Genomic DNA, 18,065 nt, shown 5'->3' with positions numbered 1-18,065 from the left:
TACCACAGAAGAGGTGAAGTCCAAGGAGGGGCAGCACAAAATTCTGTGTCGCCCTGCTTGAGGTGTTCCTGTAACCCACATGTATGAGCCAGAAACAGCACTCTGAGGTTGACTGCTCTAACTTGTGCCAGCCCTGTAAGAATGGTTGGAGAGATGTGAACACATCTGTCGGAAACAATATGAAGACCTCAAATTTCCTGTATAAAATTAGCCAGCAGCTGCTAAAAGTGTTGCGTCTACTAGCAAAAAAAATGTTCAAAAGAAGAAAGTAACAACTGCCTCATGTCTCACCAACCTGCATTTCACTGCTGAACAGCTCATTAATTGATTAATTAGATTAATTTATTAATCTAACTTGTGATGCCTTTATGAGAAGGTTAAATTTCCAAAGACCTCTGCAAGAGAATGGAGAGACAGAACCTCCTACACAGGGTGAGTCAGAGCTGCATCTTAACTTGGATGCTCTGAATCGTCCTCTGGGGAATCTTCCCTCAGCCTGAGATCTGTATAAGGCGATTGTGCTTCTAATTTAGCCAGAGGAACTACTTGTCCTGAATTCTGGGGTCATCAACACCTTCCCAAAAGCTCACTAATCCATGTCTTGCCAGGAACCAACATACAAAATCAGCCAACAGAGAACTAAAATATGAAGGCCAGGTCAGACAAGACAAACCTGTTTGTGGTAAACTTCAAGAATGAAACCTGAGAGCCCTGGTTGTCCCCTTCTCAGAATAAGGGAGCCTGGACTTTATCTTCTGAATTAGTGAGCACGGAGGAGCTGTTGTTACTTGCATGGATGTGACTGTGGAGGGATGATGCCTTGTTCCTGCTGTCTGTCCCAGAGCAATGTTTTCTACAGGTATGCGCCTCGAACTCCTAAAGTGTAGGAGTTGCTGTTTGTTTGTATTTCACCCAAGATAAGAAAAAATAATATCAGCCAGGTGAAAGTCAATAAACCCCATATGTTCTAGATTTAAAAACAGAAAGTAAGCTAAGATTTAAAGTATTTGCTACACAAGAATGTTTACTGTTATCTTCTCTCCCCAAAATTAATATTTATCATATTTAATTAAACTCTCCTTTACTTCCATGTATACTCCACTTCAAGCCTGAATACTAAATATTACTAGTAATTATGGCTAGTACACTGATTCATGCAAACACAAGTCACATATCTCTAGAGTTTAGAAAGGTAGTCAGTTTTCATGATGGGAAGTCCCAAGACATGAGCTCTTGCCCTCCAGATTTCATGGAAGTTTCCTGTGTGTTTTGTGACTTCTTTCAGTAAGTTAAAATAGAATGTATCTTCACACCACTTTGAAGCCTCTGTAGCTTATCTGCAGTAGCTTTAAGGTAACCTTTCCACTGCCTGTGGCACCCTCATGTCAGTGCCAAAGAATGTTTGTTGCTGTTGTTTTATTTTGTGATTTTCAGAGAAATGTGGTCTCTTTGTTCACCATTCAGACCACAGAGCATAGTCCAGAAGTGAGTATTCCACCAGTGATTTCACAACAAACAATTTTCTTCCAGTGTAAGAGGGCCTCCAGAGGTCTTTCTATACTTTTAAAATGAGGAAAGATACTAGAAAAAAATGCTTTTCTATCCATACTCTCTCATTCATAGCTAGCTGTACACCTCAAACAAGAATTTTGACACTTTAAAAACAGCCTATATCTAGTGCTAATCTTAACAAAATCTATAACATAACATAATCTGTAGCTCAGAAAGTTATAAATCTATTACAAATATAATTATTATTTTCAAATAAAATTGCATCAATTAATATTCATGGGTGTGAAATCACAGAACCCTGGCTACACCGTGGGGCTTTCTATTACTCCCTTTGACTAGCATCCAGTTGGTTTCAGTTGTCATCTCTCTCCTCTGTAAATGCCTTGGTTGATAGTCAGATTAAACCAAACACTTCATGGGGCCCAAAATAAATTCTGATTTATGGAGGCTGAGCCTGGTGCATTCAAGAAGCCTCATCATACTTTTAAAGAAGAGTTAATGAAATTTTCACACTCAGGAAACACACATGTAAAACCCATATATCCAAATACTAATTTATTCTACTTTTACTTCAACATATGATACTTTCCCTGGGGAAAGAAAAAAAAAAAAGGTAGCATATGATTTGTCTTAAGTAGGAAAAGCAGCATAATTTTAATGTCTATTTTTGTATTAAGTCTCCTAAGACAAATGTTCTGCCCCATCTGCCAGCATAAACTGAAAGGCTCCAAAGTCCCTTCCTCTCCATTTCTCACTGATGTTTATCCTCCTGTGTGTTCTCTGCACCTACTCTTTCCCTGCAAATTGTGCAGGTCCGATGATTTGGAAATATGTAACTGCCTTGTGGCTACTTTGTTTGAAGTAGCTTTGACATCCTCTGTAACATCTTAGTCTTTGAAATCAATGGAGGAAAAAATATCTTAGAGGAGACTTTATTACCATTGTTACTTCATTGATTTCAGATAAATTCAAGTAGAAATAAATCTGGACCAAGCATCCAAGACAGCACTATTCTGTTCAGAGCACTTAAGAATGTAGTAATTAGTCTAAATTGTTATTATGATATCAAGCTGCAAATGCAAACGTCCCTTAAATACAGACACCCAAAAGCAGGAAGAATACTGAAAGTCTGCCACCTGGCAAAATAAGTGATGTCATAAATAATTTGCTTAAAACCCCATCCCCAACAATGACTGATCCTAAATACTGAGGGAAGCCTATGCAGAAACGGGGCCTAGTAGAAATAATTTCCAGAACAGGGCTGCAAAATAAGTCAGGAAATTTCTGAGCCAGAGGTGGTGTTTTGCCTTGTAGCAATTAATGTCTTTTTCTTACACTAACTTGTGCATCAGGGTTTTTTAATCAACATGAACTTTAGTGTTCAGAAAAAACTTTGGCAAGGTCTTTGCTTGATAGTGCACTGTTTGCAAAGCCCCTTCTTTCTGCTTGTAGACAGCTTGGTTGTCAATGAGGACACTGTATATACAGTGTTAGGGCTGTTTACTACATAAAACATAACAAAATTGATGGTCCTTAGTTCCTGTTCTGAAGACAGAAGAAATATTGAAACCCTGCACAATGACTCCATGCCAGTCATGGTTTTCCAGGCCTCTATCATATCTTTCCATCAGTCATATGACTTTAAGCAGACTCCTATTCTATTAAATCTTCCCTTGCACACCAGATGTTCCATACCTTTGATCTTCCTTGTCATGCCTCCCTATATCTTTTCCCATAATAATATACTTTTTGGAGGGGAGTGGAACAGAACTTCATGCATTTAGGAACTCAGGCACAGCATGGTTTTGTATGATCTTTTCTCTTTTTTCTCTCTTTCCTTCCCTAACATTGAATTTGCTTTCATTGCTGCTACTGAGCACTGAACTGGCATTTTCACAGAACTATACATTAAAAGCAGAAATGTTGTTCTCAAGTATTTATAGTTAGCTCACTGTCCATCACTGTATATGCAAAGTTAGGACTGAGTGGTTTTTCACCCCTAAGTATCCTATAAGGTTTATAAAAATTGAATTTATTTGCTAATTTATTGCTCAGTCACTCATATGTCCTTCTTCAGTGTTGCACAGTCAGCCCTTTTCTTGAATATCTCAAAAATCTCAACATCCTCTGCAAGTTATTCTGTCATTTTTACAGATCATTTATGAATCTGTTGAAGAGCACAAACCTCTGTGGAATTCAGCCGGCGACACCTCTGCATTGTGAAAATGGAACATTTATTCTTACCCTCATCTGCCTCTCTTTTTACTAACTATTTATCCATGTGAAGACCTCCCTATTATCCCAGAGCAACTTAGCTGCTTTGTTGAGAGATATTGCTGGAAGCCTTTGGAATTCTATAGGAGCCATGATCAATAGTATCTGCCTCCGACACAATTGTTACTGAATTCAAAGGCCTGAAACTGGGAGGCAGGACTTCCCTTTTCAAAAGCTGAGCCATTTCTAATGTGCCATACACACCCACATGTACACTGATTTAATATTTGGAATAATTTATACTAATTTATCAAATACAGATATTTGGTTTAGTGATTTGTCATTTCTGTCAATCTTCTCTGTGACTTTTCTACAAACTATTTTTATATTTACTATGTTCCAGGCTGTAAGGACGAGGCTTTCCCATGACACCTACTGACTCAGCTATTTCATTCTGGAGAGTTTGAATTATTTTGAGCAACTATAATCTGGCAATGATGATCTATTATTCTTAATTTTGTCTATTTGTTCCATAGATTCAATTTCAGACATTGTCTGATGAGTTTCCCATAAAGAAGAATTCTTTTCTAGAATCCTTGCAAAATACTTAAATAGTGAGTATAGCCTTATCAAAATGACTTTTTTTTTCATTTTTCTTGGAGCTATTTGATCCTATGGACTCTGTGAAAGGCTTCCTGTCCCCAATGGGTTTGAAAATGATTTAGTATTGGTTTCTAAGAATTTTCAAGTTGTGTGCTTGATCTTTTTTGCCTGCTTTACTACATTTTTTACTCGTCATTACCATCCTTTCTAATTTTTTCTCCTGAACATACCTCAGATTTCTTGAGTTATCTTCAATTAACTTCCATTTTCATTCTGTTTTACCATGTTGTCTGGATTTTGTCTTCTTGAAGTATTTTTACTACATAGTAAGAATTTTGCTGGAGTTCCTAATATGATGTCTTTAAATAATCTCCATAGAACTGGAACCAATCTAATATTTTTCACAGCACCTTTTGCATATTTTTAGCTATATTTTTATATATATATATATGTACTATTTCTACTTAATGCTTAATGGGTTTTCTTTTTCTGAAATAGCAGAATTTTTTTCTTTTTTTTTTTTTTTTCATTTGCATTTGCATTTGCTGGCATGTTGAATCTGAGTAAACCATGGTTTCTCTTACAGAGCAGTTCATTGAGAGAAACATTATCAATCAAGCCTTTCACCAGTGCTCAGGACCAAGCTGAATTGCTCACAGATTCTCTGCCTACTTCCATCAAACAGTCATTAATGGGGTAAAAAACACAGATGTGGCAATTACTCCGGACAGGACAGAGCATTTATAATCTCATTCAGTAAATCACTGTATTCATTGTAATTCTATCGTATTCCCCCTATTATATTTCTTATTTTATTTCTTGTTTATGTATTTTAATTTTTATTTTTATTCTGTCTCCTAGATTCATTTTCATACATAGAACTGGTATTTCAGTCGTAACTCACTGACCAGCCGTTTCATGATGTGCTGCAGATTTGATTATCAGCTTCCTTTAATGTAAAAACTTCAAACTAGAACTCCACAAAACTCAAAAAGGGTTGAACTGTCCTTTGCACATTTGGCATACTAGAATCTTAGAATAATGGAATTCTTTTAACTAGATTGATGCCTTAGGTTTTAACTTTTATATTTTTCAAATCTGGTACTGCCTGGTGTGTAACTCTGAAGTTTCATGTGGCCTGTTAACTACTGTTCTCTCATGTTGGTTAGACATAACAAACCTCTCTAGGTTTGCTCTTCAAGGACATCAGGCCCCAAAATGTGTAAACTAAAGCCTCTAAAGGGGGGGCAAACTTGAGGTAATTACATCATTAATTGAGGGTATACTGGAGAATTAACCCTGATATGCAAATGGACCAAACTTATAAAAGTGTGAAGAACCTGTGACCCAGGGTCCATCTTGGGTGTAGCCTTTTGACTGCCCGGGGTGTACCTTTGAAAGCCCTTCAAATCAATACCTACTTTTATTCTCTTGTTCTTGTATACCCTCTGTGTTTTAGGTGGCCACCTCAAGGCATCAAGATCACGCTGCTCAGGGCCTCATCCAGCTCGGCCTTGAACACCTCCAGGCAAGAGGCATCCACAACTTCTCTGAGCAACCTGTGACAGTATCTCATCAACCACACAGTAAAGAATTTCTTCCTGATATCTAATCTAAACCTTCCCTCTCTCAGTTTAAAATCCTTGTCCTATCACTATACGCCTGTATAAAAAGTTCCTGTCCCTCATTTTTATTAGCTCCCTTAAGGTACTGAAAGGCTGCAATGAAATGTCCCCAACACCTTCTCTTCTCCAGGCAGAACAACCCCAGCTCTCTCAGCCTGTCTCCGTAGGAGATGTGCTCCAGCCCTCCGATCATGCCAATGATCATTGCCATTTATATAGACACAATCCACCAATAGAAACATTTTAAATACTATTTACAGTTCAGAAAACTATAGCATGACACAGAGATTTTAATAAGATTTCAGTCAGGCAACAAATATGCAGAAGCTGAAGCAGGGGTGTTGAATTTAAAAGAAGCCTGAGCAATTTTGTGCTATTACCATGCTGTGGAAATCTCAGTAAGATTCAAATGGTAAAATATATTTTCCATACATTATACATGCACACACAATGTGCAATTTTCCAAAACTTGAGCATCCACACTTTTCAAGGGAAAAAAAATGCACACACGTTCTGGCTTTACCTATCGTGAAGCAGATCCAGACTATTCACCACAATATATTAAATCGTGCAGCAAACCTTCCCCGCACTTTGTGGCATGCAGAGGAAGTGCTTCCTTTCCTGCCACCTAAGAAGGCTGACACACAGCATTCAGGGGCACGACACAGACTCCTGTGAGTAAAGAAATGTAACTATTTACTAATGCTGTTCTCAGATGGTGAGGAAGAGGAAATAAAAGCCAATTACTGGGGGATATTAAGCATCTGGGCAATGAGAGGTATGTTTTTCATCATCCTATGTTACAGTTTCTGCTTCAGAACTCCTCTCCTCTGTGGACTGCACAGTTCTTTGCAAACTTTATTACGGCTCAGAAAACCTTCTCTCTATGTTAGGCCTTCTGTTATTTTTCCACCTAAGATATAGGAGACTTTTCTAAGGTCACACAAATGACACTGGTTAAATTAAAGGTGTTGGTGGCAAACCGATTGAGTTTAATAGGTGGAAGACTGCGGCAACCACCAAACATTTACTGTCTTCTCAGCTTCTCTGTCCTCAGCCAAAAAGCAAAGGGAGCTACTGCAAACAAAATAATAGTGTCTACAGCAAAATCCACATCAGCTTAACTAGGTAACTTTTGAAATACCTCATCTTAATGATTTCAACCAATTACTTCTTTATTTTATATTTCAAATAGTCTGTTACTTTCCTGACACATGTATTGGTAAAGAGTAAATTAAGGCAACAGCTATAAAATTAAAATTATATATGATCAGCACAACATATTAGTGTTATTACCAGCACTGGAGTTCTCCAAACCAATAAAGCATAAATGTACCAACCCTCTTCCTCCTATCTTAGCAGTATACAAGGAAAAGCTCTTCCTAACACCTCTCTAATTATAACTGGGTCATTAATACAAAGGCTGCATACGCATTCACCTGAACTGTATATATATTAAAGTCTGATCCAACATGCACATAAACAAATTACTTACCATAATGAATGTAAGACTGAATGTGGGAGGAACTACAAGTACATTCAAATGTTTGGTAGTTAAGACACCCAACAGTAAAGAAAAAGCATTCCATTCTCCAAGAGTGTCTATATATTGTTATGCTACATCATCACTGAGAGGTACAAATCCAGTACACACAATAATCAAATTTCTGGATCCTTTCCTGTTCCACTTGGACAGCCCCAACCACAAGGCCAGTGTCTGACTGTGTCAGGTTGGGCACTTCTGGAGCCAGTGCTGCTCAGCTCCTACATGTGTGGGGCAGGTTTTACAGCAAGGACAGAAAAGATGGTTTCCCTTCCCCTTTTTGCACCTGTAAATGCCCAGTAGTCTGCTCTCCAGAGTCAACTTCAAGGCTGGGAAACCGTGGTTTCCAGTCTCCCCGAAGTGTGATACGTGTAGACTCTTGAGGAACTCACCTCTTGAGGAAGAATCATCATGTTTTCTTCCATTTATCCTCAGAAAGAGGATCTGTTCCCAGGATTCTCAGTAAACCTAATTTTCAGCTCCATCCACGCAGGTAAACTCTACTGAGGTAAGAAAAACTGACATAGCCTGTTTATTCATTTTCCCCCACTGGCTAGCACTGGTGGCTTCCAGCTCATTATTTAAAAGTTTTGCATAATTTTCACTGCTTCCCTACTCTTGGACTAAATTCAGATAAAAGGCTTCCGTCTCCTTCCAAGGTAAATTCCTTAATTTGGAGATTCTGTGGCCTTACCTAGGTCTGCAATTGTCTGTTTCTTGTGCAATCAAATCTAAGTAAAATATTAGAAACTAAGATTATTTTCAGCAAAGGCCAGAAATGAGTAGTTGAATCAGTCAAGGAATTGAAGTGTGCTAAACTTATTCGTATGTTGTGTTATGCTAGAAATCATGTAGGTATTATGATCCACAAAAGAGAAATTAGAATGAGAAAGAGTCTGATGTAATTACCAAAGAATAGATCCGGAGGCACATTTTTTAAAAATTTGATAAAGATTATCAGCTTTAAAATTTTAATTACCAGGGAAATTCAGGTACATGAACAGAAGAGGAATGGAAGAGTATTGTAGGCTTATACATGTGGATATGTAGTAGCTGGTTTACACTGGCACAGCTTGCTTTTGCTTGAAAGTGAGCCACTGGCACCCGAAAAAGTCAGAGCTGCTTATAAAAATATATATTAAAAAAAACGATATTCAAAATGCTTGAGCAAATCCCTAGGGCAGACAGAGCTAAAGTCTAAATGTCAGTGCTCTTTTGGAGACAAGATCAACCTATAACCTTATCAGAACACAAATTATGTCAGTGAACAACATCCAAAACCTGCAGAGGCATCTGAGAGATTTTTGGCATTCTAATTTATGGATTTCAGTTGTTGTTTCCTAACTTTCAGGCTGCTCAGAAAAAGACAGTTTTTTCTTTAGTTCATTTTTTTTTAATTGGTTACAAAAGTCCTGGAAATCTATCACATTTATCCTTGTGCATTTTGATAATGCATAATACTGATTAGGAAGTGTCTCAGCTGGTAATAAGCTCCCTTCATAATTTTTTTTTTTCAAATGCTGTTTTTATGCAGTTCATACAGGAATCCAATTAGCATATCATTGTGACTGATTAAATATGCCTCATGTAAATTTACATGTCAAAATACATACTGTACTTAAACAAACAGACAAGGATGCCAGTCTTCTGTAAACAGCTTTGCATTCATAAGCTAACTCAGGAACACAAAAGCTTATATTTAAATTCTCAATGACTACCTGAATAGAGTGAAAGGGAGATAGAAAGGTAATGTTACTCATGCATGAAGTGAGAGAATGAATATAGACATTTGTTTCTCTTTGTCTCTGAAGAAAACTATTGACAAGAGATTCCCCATCTGCATATGAGGCTGTCACGTCAGATTAGCTCATCAGGTAATGGAAATTTGGCCTCTGATCCAGAAAAGGTCCCTATGCACTAAGAATCAAGACTGTTTCAAAGAGATTGTATTATCTTAGACAGCAGGATTAAATTAATATGGGAATGACTTCTACTGGAGGAAATTTTTTGTTAAACGTGTTAATGTTTATTATGCAGAGCATCCACTTCTCATAAGTGATCTTTCTTGACATTTATTCATTACTTTTTGACCTTCCCTGCAACTGAAAAACAAACAAGTAAGTGGACCCCCTCCGAAGCATGGAGCCAAGACCTCTAAAGATGCATTCATGCTAGCACAACCTACGAAACAGTGGAAGAAACTATGCTGTTGTCAGATATGATCCCCCAAAAGTGGAAAAATTCTTGGGGTCATTCAATAAGGACTGAACTCACAGGTGGATGTTGTAGCTACTCTCCTTAACCAGCAAAGAGAATAATTCAGTTTCAATTCTTTTCTCAATGAATAGTTCACTAATTTACATTAAATATATGACAAAAGGAAGAACTTGGAGATGATTCAGATGACTCATCAGACTGCTACAGTGCAGTGTTCCCTTTGCTCTCCTGTGCTTCAGGTCAGTGAATGTTCAATTATTCCATGCAAAGCCTAACAGCTGCTGCAGGAAGGGTTGAAAATCTCCTCCCAGGACTTTACTAGCATTGTGATTCAAGGTATAGGTTCAAACCTGCAAAGGCACAGCAAAACAGTCAATTCATATATTCATCCTGACCAAGTGCATTTCTGATAACAGACTGAGATTTCATCCATAGAAATGAATCAGGAAGAACTGATTATATAGATTTGCATCGTTGTTTGTAGTACAGCCCAGAGGGAATAAACACACCAGGAAGAGTATCAAGTAGTTGTAGAGCAAAGGTATGTGTGTATGACTAGATATATTCAACAAACAATTCAAGTGGAAGTCCAGTGTTTTTGATGGAAATCAGATGAGGCTACCACTGAGCATGGCAGGAAAAAAAGGGCCACCTTAACCCTGACTTTAATGATGTCTCACATGTAAATAAAATGTGGTTAATTTGATCCCTCTATCTCCTTCTGATTTCACACAAACCAGAACAGGGAAGGGAAGAACAAAGCATAGCATGGAGATATTTTCTGCACAGCAATGGTGTGTCTCCTAAGGGTGAGATAATCTATCCAACTGCATGTACTTATTACTTCATCTTATGTGTATTGTAGCACAGAGAGATGAACTACATAAATCACATGAGAGTCTGAAATAAGAAATGTAATTGAGAGGCATTTCAAAATAAATGTAGGAGGTTGAAATAGTGAAAATAATAGAAATATCTGGACAATAAAATGACATCTTGATATTGAAATTACAAAAAGCACAGGTCTCATACAGTACAAAATAATTTATATGTGTCTGTGGTTGTTATTGATTCCATATACTGTTTCTGTTACTTCATTTAATATATACTTTAAAATTAGAACAGATTTCTGCATTTTCCAGTATCTAAAATCAGCAATTTAGAAAGTTTCTTTGACATATTTAATATTGAAATAATTAAATTCTGTTTATTTTTTAACCGAAATGTGCTAAAATGTTTTTAACAATTTTCAATCTATATCACAAGCTTCAGTCTATACTAAAAAGAATCTGAATTGTGAATCTACTAAAACAAGTTGAAAACAGAAATTGTTTAGCTCTAACCGCTGTAGAAGGGATAATGTTATAACACTAATAGTAATAAGTGAAGTAAAATTTTCAAATACTACGGCAAGAAGAAAACTGTTATTTTAGTAGACTCAAATCAGCTACTTATCCATTTATTTCATCTTTGCTGGAAACCAGGTACAGATGCTTAATAAAAGTACAAACCATTATTACTGGAAAATCACAGGGAAAAAAAATCACCTGAAGAAAACTTTTTGCTTTTTTAACTTCCTAAAATTTAAGGATATTCCTTTATGAAACTTCATCACTATTTAATATCAAGCAACTATCAATGTTTTCATTATTGACAGAAAGCCATAAATGAGCTCTTATTGAGATAATTATTTTCATTCTCTCAGCCTTGTTTAACTTGCAATCTGAAATGTGTCTCTCACAGTTTGTGCAGAAAAGTCAAGGAACACTAATACACATAATAAACACTTAATAAACACTTAATAAACATAGCCAGCATTTTTGGTGCTTATAACTGAGAAGCATTAAAGTGCCAGGGCATCAGATTCAGAGGAAGGTATGGGTGGAATTCAGTTCTGAAATTAAGACATCTAAACCTAAATGTCTGCAGAGACATGCTGATATATCAGCTGGTTGCATAAGCTCCCAATGTAGTTAATAAAGGCCAGAAAAATGATGGAATATATCAGTAAATATCCTTAATAAAAACAGATTTTGTTTTTGTTTATTGAGGGAAAAATTCCACTATTACGTATACATGCTGTGAAAAAGAAGCATAAATAGACAATTTTCTAGAGGGGTTTACTCTTTCACAATAGTGTGCAATTGCACAACATATGGATAAAAGATATGTCATTTCAGTTTATCTACAATCATGATTTAGCTTACTGTCTGTAAAAGAGAAATTTAAAAAAAAACACTTCATTGGAGAAAAACATCTTTCACTTGTTAATAAAGCTGTATAAGTTGTATAAGATTTAACTCAGTGCCATAAGAGTCATACTATGTACTTTTCAGAGAACGTATAAATTTTTCAGCTGGTGACTTTCAGACTTCATTTGCCTGTAATAGGGAGATGATTCAGTCACAATTCAACCAACAATGCATGTAATATTGTCTCTATTAAAGCTGAGAAAAAGCACAAGAAAATACTAAAAAATTGAAAATCACATTGAGTAAAAGCAACAAATATCACATCTGTGATTTAGTAGCATATGGCTTTTTCCTTAATTTTAAAGGCAATGACATTTAAAGCTGCTAATTAAGATATGTCAAAAACGGGATTCCTTGAAATTTTTATTCACAACACAACTAAAATTTAGATTATTCTTAAAATAATGAAAAATATTGTTTAATAACACAGTAGATATTTTAGGAAGTGGCACAAATACAAAGGACAAGATGTTGCATACTCGATGAGGCTGATGGCCTAAGTTTAACAGCTGATAGAATTACACTGAAATATTTGCTCTCTTCAAGTAGAACATCACTTTCCCTCACTCTCCAAATTTAATTTTGTTGTGTTTTGGGGTTTTTTTTAAACCAAGCACAAACCAGAAGGTCTCACAGAAGGTCTGCTAACCTCCAAAGATTTCCCTAATAGAGGCTGATCTAGACACACTCCACCAACAGGTTTGCAATGATGGAAGAATAGTTTTCCTTGGCAGCCTGCTTTGTACCCAAATTTTCTTCAATATCCAGAAAAGGGGATAGATAAACCAAAGTTTCTCCTAAAAGGACAAACAAACACAATGGGAAGGCCCTGGCGTGATGACGAGCAGAGACTTAAGTTACAGTCTAATTAATCCCTGAAGGGATCTCCTTGCCTTTATTGCTATAAATACTGTCAGGAAATAAAAAAGTAAGGATTATTTATCTTTTAAAATCACAAGAGCCTTTTCCAAGAGTCAGGAGCAAGTTGAGAGGAGAATTTTAGAATGTATGCTTTTTTGATTTCAAGTTCCACTGTTGTGTTTTGTTCTTGTCAGCAATTTAGACAGAGATTTGCTTATACATGTGCAGTTTGTGCAGCAAACAGCATTATTTATCTGTATCAGATAATTTTGTAGAATCAGATGCTCCTAGAAGAACACTCAGAGATGCTCCAGGCCACAATAATGCAAAGCACTTCTGCAGATGTGGAAGGAAAACAGGTTGGGGGAGAAAGGTAAGAATAAGTGACAGTTTGTATCAAACCAAGGTAGCTTTAAAAGATATCGATTTAAATATCAGTTGCAACCTACCAGAAAACATCTTTCAAAAAGACCTGCTGTTTCCACACACTGATGTGCAAACTGGTGACATTACGTCCATCACAAACCTCACTTGCCAAAAAAATGGCAGCCTGCTTGGAGAGGAGTCAAAGCCAACAACTGCTGCAGAACTGAAACTGCTACAGTCATTTCTGTAAGAGGGTTATTAAGTGCACTACGTAATTTTTTTAAAGTGAATGGAGTTTGCTCTTAGCAGAAGCTAGATGTGTACTGAAGTAGAATAAACCATTTGAAAATTCCTTCTAAAAGCCACCAGCAACAAAATATTGCCCTTTGCCCTTTTCCCCCACTTATTTATTCTGTGGCCTAAAGACAGCTACACATGCCCTTTGAGGTGACCCAAGCATCTATGATATCAGTTTGGGGTGGGCAGAGGTGACTGAGGGCCATGAGAAAACACCACTTCTCTGAAAGAGCTTCTGGCAGCCAAAGACTGAAGCTCAGTGCCCAAACTGCTACCAGACCACATCGGGTTTAGTGAGGTACAACCTGTCCTTTTTGCATAAGAGGAGGTGAAAATACCTTGCTCCAAACAATGCTGCCCTTCCTTGGCAGCAGATTTCCATGCCCATATTAATTCTGAAATGTGCTCTAAGGGTGCTTGAAAGAGATCTGAGGGATTTACTTTCACTGGAAGATGTTGTTTAGTTCGAAATCTAAGCAAGATTTCTGTTGTAGTTATGGAGAATAACAGGATCCCCAGGGGGATGATATATACTTGACCTGTCTTAGACACCAATCATAAGTGTGATAGACATGTATGAGATAGATGAGATATAGGAGTTCCAGATGAGACAGACACCTCTCATGGGATGAAATGTATTACCCTCTGGAAGCACTTATTACACTGCACTGATTGTAACAGGAGCCAAGGTTGACTGGCTTATACTTAAAGCAGCTAAAACGAAAGACACCTGAGTTAGAGGAGACAAAATCACTCTTACATTTAAATTTGATTACAAAGAATTGAGTTAGCTGACACAATACTGACCATGACTGATTGGGTCCATGCTCAGAAGGACAAGTCCAATTCAACACTGAGCTGCAAGGCAGCCACTGTAATTAGTTGGCACAATGCTAAACACACTTGTTTTTTTCCAAGGCATTCAGTCAACTCATTTTTAACAGGAGCAGAATCATTTACCAGTCAAAGGATGCAGTCGTAGAAATATGGCACAGTTAAGAATGATGCACCTGAGGTATGTATGGAAAAAAACATCACCATTCTATTCTGAACGCTTCAAAATATACAATGGCAATGAAGAGAAAATATTAATTCCCATTTTAAAATAGGAAATTACATATGTTCTGATGAACCTATGAATTAGTTTGAAATAAAAATTAGAATTCTGCATTGCTAAACTGAAAGCTTTTTTTAAAAAGCAGAAGTGTATGAATGAAAAAAATCAACACATTCTGCCAAGGTAAACTGACATAATTTGAAAGTGTTTTCTTTAAAATAAAATGTGAAATTAGCCTGTATACTGTCGTAGGTTGTGTGAAGCCATCTTGATTTAAACCACCAAAATTTATGTTGCCATAAGGACAGACAAGGGAGTTTATGCATGTATTGAAACTTTTAAGTTCCAGTACCACTTATACATATGAAGATATTTATGTAAAGTAACAGGCATATAATTATAAAGAGAAACAAGTGACAGCAATAATGCATGAATGGTATTTTATATTTTGCTAAAGATGACTAATGAACTGAATTTCTATGGAAATATAGTGTGCCTGACATTCTCATACCTACCCATTGAGTTCATAATGATTACTGCTATTACAATGAATACAAAACTAATGAATAATAAATTAAATCCTCACACTAAACTGATATTAGGAGCCTCTTTAAGTCATTTTTTGTAACAGTCAAGTCACAATCCATAACCTTCTGAGAATAACAAGTTATGGATTTAATTACAGATAAAAAGAAATATCTTCTATTAAAATGTGGGAAATTATGCCCTAAAAAATTAAAAATGGAGCAGATTTTGAAAAGCAGCAAAGAATGTTCATAAACTAAAAAAATACTAATGAAAAAGGAAATTAGAATGTCATGTTTTTACTTGTAATGTTTTCAAAAGAAACATGCCAGGGTTAGGATAAAGATGAACTAGGCAAGCAATACTTATGAAAAGTTTGACAGATTTATGACATGTAAATGTAAAGGAACTCTTTCATTTCTGTACACAAAAATCCTGTAAGAAGAATTTAGCTAAAAATCAAAATAAGTGTCATGTCTAAATTTGGTAATCATCACTCAGAATTCATCAGAAAACTAAAACATTGAAGGGGATTTTTGTTCCTATAATCTTTCCAAAAATCTTCTGGTGAAAAAATAATTGTAATTTCCACAGATATACAGATATGCATTTTGAAAGTTTAAAGATCCTTGGAAATAAAACATGGAAGATATTTTAAGGGGGCACAACCTTCCTCTGTGTCCTACCACATTTAGTGTTAGAGGTTCTGTATGACAATACTTCATGAATCTGGACATCTTTCAAAATTAAAAATAACTATTTCACCATCAATTATAAACACTTTGATTTATCAAGATAAATACCAGCCTCTAAAAAGTGATTCTGAAAAAGTCACTGCAGTAGCTTAGGCTCCCCTGCACGCTGCTGGAGACCTGTGACTCCCATCTCCCTTGGCACAAGGGCAGAACCCATCTGCACATTTTGGAATGTGTTCAAGAACTCTTTAAGATCTCCACAAATAGAAGATGCACTCAAGTGCATTTCTATTGGGTACAACAGTTCCTGAACAGAATGGTGAAGAATGGAATTTCCTTGTATAACTGAAGTTTCAGACGTGAAAGAAAGAATTCAAGAACTACACAGTACATTTAAAATCTGTGAAAAGTGATTTTACCCTGGAGTTGGTTTTTATATGAATGGCCGTATCTGGTTCCTTTAGCCACGAATCATATCTCCAGCAGTGCTCTGAAGGAGGAGTATGGAAATCAAATACAACTGGTTTCACCTTTTTTTAAAAATACATACACCAACTTCCAGGAATTCTCTTATTAATGCGATAAAGATGTTAAAAGAATGCAGAGTATCGTTAAATATAAAGGGTATAAATGTACTATCTAACCTTAGCACGTATAAGCATCAACACAATCTCTCCCACATAATTGCCTGGGTGAGGGTAGGGCTTGACCAGCAGTAGACTTCATATTCCTGCACGGATCTACCCCAAACTCAGTTTTACCTCTCATGATACCACTGTTCATGAAACAGTGGTTTCGTGACCATGTGTGAATTGCAAGTGTTTATCCAGAATAGGGACTGGGAGCATGAAGGACGTTCACCAGTGGCACCAATGATAACCTAATAGCAATTACTAGACGCACACTAAAAGCCACATTGAAGCTTGTTCCTAGGGGTGTCAGAACTTGAAGGTATCCACGTGATAGTGAAAACATGCTGTGGACTGTCTGCTGTGTTACTGACCATTCTGTTGTAATAGTTTCTATTTCTGTTTATTCTCAGAGAAGAAATCTGAGATGTAAGATTCCATTCTTTTGGAATGAGAAGTCTTAGATGCTTACTGCCTTCTGTCTAAAGCAAAGATTTATTTAACCTGTATGGCAATATTCCACTAAGTTTGTTTAAAACTCTTGAGGGCAAGTTATAATTCATTCTTGGTACATACGCCTCTACACATAAATATCTGCCAACTAGCATTTATGGTTGTTTGCTGCATAACAGATATCAGTATATAATGGATATCAGTTGAACAGTTTTACGGAAGACACCAAATTAGAGCTCTTAAACTCTCTGATGCTCCTTACCTACATCTAACACAGCAAGAAACCAATATAATGTGAGAGATGGATGCACTTACTCACACTGGCAAAGAGTATCAGAGAAGTAGAAGCAATATGTACAAAACCATGTGATAAGTATGCAAACACTGCCTCATCACCAGTTTAATAACCAGAGAAGAGGATCAGCTTCCTTGTCCATACTGCCACTTCTGCAAACATCTACCCGTACATCCTTTTCTAGGCTTACCACATCTCCCAGCTTTCAGCTCTTTTCTGCCCCCACTGCTGATTTCAGATATTCAGTTATTCTATGATAGCTTTGCTGCCAGTAGGAAAAGAGCCGTGGATAGAACAAGAGGAAAAGGGACCCGACAAAAAAGCAGAGTTGCAGGAGGACAGAGAAAACCATTGCAAATGTTTGGATCTATCCATGTTTACACCAGAAAACCTGAGAGGGGCATCTGACTCTTCACCACGAAATTAAAAAGATATTAACTTACCATCAAATAATAATCATTAACATATTTTCCTAAACCGTACAGAAAGTAGAGTATTGGGAGCTGCCAAGTGAAAGGCAGTTTACTTGCCTATAATGTTACCTAACTTTGAAAACATTATGTTGCAACATAAAATAACAAGTTCTATAGCAGGTGGATTTCTCAGTTTGAAACACATTAAAAAATAATGTTAAAATACTTCTAATTTAATATAAAATAATGTAATAACCTCTCTGACTTCCCAGTTCTCAAGTGGAAATAATTCCTGTTTGAATGTGCAAATCCATTTTACAGCCAAGGGTTGTAACTACACCCAGTGTGGTTGATTTTAGCTGCACATTTTCCATTAATGTTAATGTGAGTTTCACAGCTATATTGCTGCACATGGATGCAAAATATACCCTCAAGTTGTTAAATGAATTAAGAGAATGAATACATGGTGATTCCCATGAAGAGGAAAAATGCCAAGGAGAGAAATGTC

General features: G+C 36.6%; 1 protein-coding gene and 1 long non-coding RNA gene across 5 annotated transcripts in view; one reads left to right on the top strand and one right to left on the bottom strand.

Moving 5' to 3' along the window:
* Positions 1-18,065, bottom strand: part of PTPRN2 (protein tyrosine phosphatase receptor type N2) — a 654,654-nt gene that overhangs the window by 324,367 nt on the left and 312,222 nt on the right. The window lies entirely within an intron of this gene.
* On the top strand, positions 571-14,952 carry LOC121672033. The gene is made up of 3 exons (XR_006018734.1): positions 571-859; positions 4,263-4,340; positions 5,789-14,952. It is a non-coding gene; the product is annotated as an uncharacterized LOC121672033 (long non-coding RNA).

Source organism: Corvus kubaryi, unplaced genomic scaffold, assembly GCF_017639235.1.
Source record: "Corvus kubaryi isolate FWS band 111438036 unplaced genomic scaffold, C.kubaryi_AGA036_p1.0 37398, whole genome shotgun sequence".
Taxonomy (NCBI): domain Eukaryota; kingdom Metazoa; phylum Chordata; class Aves; order Passeriformes; family Corvidae; genus Corvus; species Corvus kubaryi.
Note: the sequence above shows the minus strand (reverse complement) of the source record. Positions and strands in the feature narration are given on the sequence as shown.